Source organism: Rattus norvegicus, chromosome 2 (assembly GCF_021556685.1).
Source record: "Rattus norvegicus strain SHRSP/BbbUtx chromosome 2, alternate assembly SHRSP_T2T, whole genome shotgun sequence".
Lineage (NCBI taxonomy): Eukaryota > Metazoa > Chordata > Mammalia > Rodentia > Muridae > Rattus > Rattus norvegicus.
Window position 1 is genome coordinate 81,554,317 of NC_141535.1, and position 3,160 is coordinate 81,557,476.

Below are 3,160 nucleotides of genomic sequence, written 5' to 3' on the forward strand. Positions count from 1 at the left end.
TCTTCTTCAATTTCCTTCTTCAGAGACTTTTAAGTTCTTGTTTTCAGATTTTTTACTTGCTTGCTTAGAGTTACATCAAGATGTCTTATATTATTTGTGACTATTATAAAGAATTTTGTTTCCCTATTTTTTGTGTATTTGTCATTAGTATAAAGGAAGGCTATTGATTTCTTTGAGTTAGTTTCATATCTCACCACTATTCTGGAGTAGTTTATCAGCTGAAGGAGTGCTCTGGTAGAGTTTCTGGGGTTTGCTTACATATACTATCAGGTTATCCACAAATAGTGATATCATGAATTATTCATTTCCAATTTATATCCATTTAATCTCATTTTCTTGTCTTCTTGTTCTAGCTAGATTTCAAGTACTATATTGAATAGTTTGGGAGGGAGTGGGCAGTATTGTCTGTGGTTTTAGTGGGATTACTTCTCTTCATTGCTTCTTTTCATTTAATTTGATGTTGGCTATTGGCTTGCTGTATATTGCTTTTATTATGTTTAAGTACATGCCTTGAATCTCTGATCTTTCTAAGACTTTTAGCATAAAGGAGTATTGGATTTGTTGAAAGTTTTTTCAGCATCTAATGAGATGAGCATGTTGATTTTTTTCCTATCAATTTTTTATATAGTTGATTACACTGATTTATTTTCATGTAGTAAACCATCCTTTCATCATTGGGATGTATCCAACTTAGCCATGGTGGATGATATTTTTGATGTTTTTTATTTCAGTTTGTGAATATTTTATCAAGTACTTTTACAATTTCAGAAGCAAAATTGGTTTGAAGTTCTCTTTCTATGTTGAGTCTTTTTGTGATTTAATATCAGGGTGATTTGACCTCATAGAATGAGTTTGACAGTGTTTCATCTGTTTCTATTTTGTGGGATAGTTTGATGAGTGTTGGCATTAGCTCTTCTTTCAAAGTCTGGTAGAATTCTGCAATAAACCTCTCTGGCCCTGGATTTTTTGTTTTGATTTGTTTTGGTGGGCTGGCAGACTTTAATGACTGCTTCTATTTCCTTATGGCTTATAGACTGTTTAGATAGTTTCTCTGATATTGGTTTAACTTTGCTAAGTTGTATCTGCCTATAAAATCATCCATTTCATTTAGATTTTTCCATTTTCATAGCAAACAGGCTTTTGAAGTAAGACCTAATAATGTTTTTATTTCCCCAGTGTTTGTTGTTATGTATCTTTCTTTTCATTTCTGATTTTGTAAATTGGATACTGTCTCTGTGTCTTTTAGTTGGTTTTGTTGATCTTTGTATAGTTCTCTTTGTTTCTAATTGATTGATTTCAGCTCTGAGTTGGACCATCCTGTAGGCCTGAGTTTCAGGAGTGTTGTAGACCTGTTTTCCTGTTCTCTTTCAGCCAGTTATGGGAACAGAGTGTTCTGCTTTCAGGTGTGTAATTGTTCCTGTCTGCTGGTCTTCAGGTCTTCCAGTGGCGTGTGTCCTGAGTCCAGCAGGCAGGTCTCTTGGAACAGAAAATTTGGTCTTACCTCTGGTCTCGGGCCTGGAGTAGCTCCTCAGGGCCTGGTTTCAGCTCTCCATGAGGGCAGCAATCAGAAGGCCCTGCCCCACCTTTGCTCTGTACCCTGTGCACAGGGGGCCCACATGGCGCTAGGCATTTTCTTCTAGAGTCAGAAATGAGGGCAGAGAGTAGTCTCCTCTGGCTTCCCTGGCTTGTCTGCCCCTCTGAAAATCTAGCTTTCCCTCCCATGGGATTTGGGTGCAGGGAGCTGTTTGACTGGGTCCCTTCAGACCCGGGCTGTGTCTGGACCACAGCATTGAGTGCCCCTATCTTCCTGTTCCCAGAGGCCCTATACAGTTTCCTCTTGGGCCAGGGATGTGTGCAAGGGTGGGCAGTACTGGAGGTCTCTCCTGCCCTGTAGTTTCAGGAGTGTAGTTTCACCTGTCTGGGCAATGGGCTCTCTCTCCCATTGGGCTTGGGGGCAGGGAACTGTGGGCTGGGATCAGGGAGGTCGAGGAATGCTTATTTTCTGTTTTGATAACTTATTCATTGGTGAGAACTGGAAGCTTAAGTCCCCCACTATTATTGTATGCAGTTCACTGTGTGATTTAAGCTTTAGTAAAGTTTCTTTTATAGATGTGGATACCCTTGCATTAGGGCATATTTCATGTTTTTTATGATTTTGTATTTTGTTTATTCTGGAATTTTTATCTTATTTATTTTATTTTTAATTTGTCTGATGTAATATTTGCTTTTTTTTCTGCTTCTCATTTTTTATAAAGGAGAGATATACAGAATATGTAATTGTTGGGTAGCAAGTGAAGAAGGATCTGGAGGGAGTTGGAAGAGTCCAAGGAGTGTAACCAAATGTAATGCATGAAAATTTTTAAATAAAAATTATTCAGAAAGAGTATATCAAGTTTCGAGGGGAAGCTATTGTTTGTGTTTCTGTTAAAACCCATGTGAAAGGCAGTGCGGCACAGATTTGTTTAAAATATTGTATACATGTGTGACATTCTCAGGTAATAAGCAAAACAAATTAAAATTATGTAAACTCATATTTAGCACTATATATTGTCAATGTGTTCAATAACTAAATAAATAGGTAAATTTTTATTGCAGGTTTATATTTTACTACATAAAAAAGGGTGTCAGCATTAGGCACTTGAGTTTACTGTAACAATAATATAGAGTCAGCAGATGCGATGTGCATTTTAAAAGTTATTTCTTGATCTGGGAAATAGTTCATTAACTAGTTACTATTAGGTTTTATGATTCTTTAAGTGGTTATGGCTATGATATCCTCAACCCTTCTTCAGAACCTTACTTCCCAAGTGTGACAAATAAATTAGATATGTTTATTTTTTCTCTTATTTCACAAGGTACTTAATTTAGCATGTAGAGAAAAAAATCACATTCAAAACCGAACACCAGAGTAGGAAAACTTATTAGAGTTTCAGTGGGAGATTTAGGAAGACATTTTATCTGACAGACTGAAGGGAAATAAATGGCACTTGCAAGCCAAGGGTGGGATTAATGGCACTCAGGCACACTCAGTGCGAAGTGCCAACATCTACGCCAAATATAGCACTGTCATCACTTTTGAAACAACCAAATGTCTACATGAATAAGCAGATGATGGCACTGCCCAGATTTCACACTCAGACAGAATTAATCTTCCCAGCTG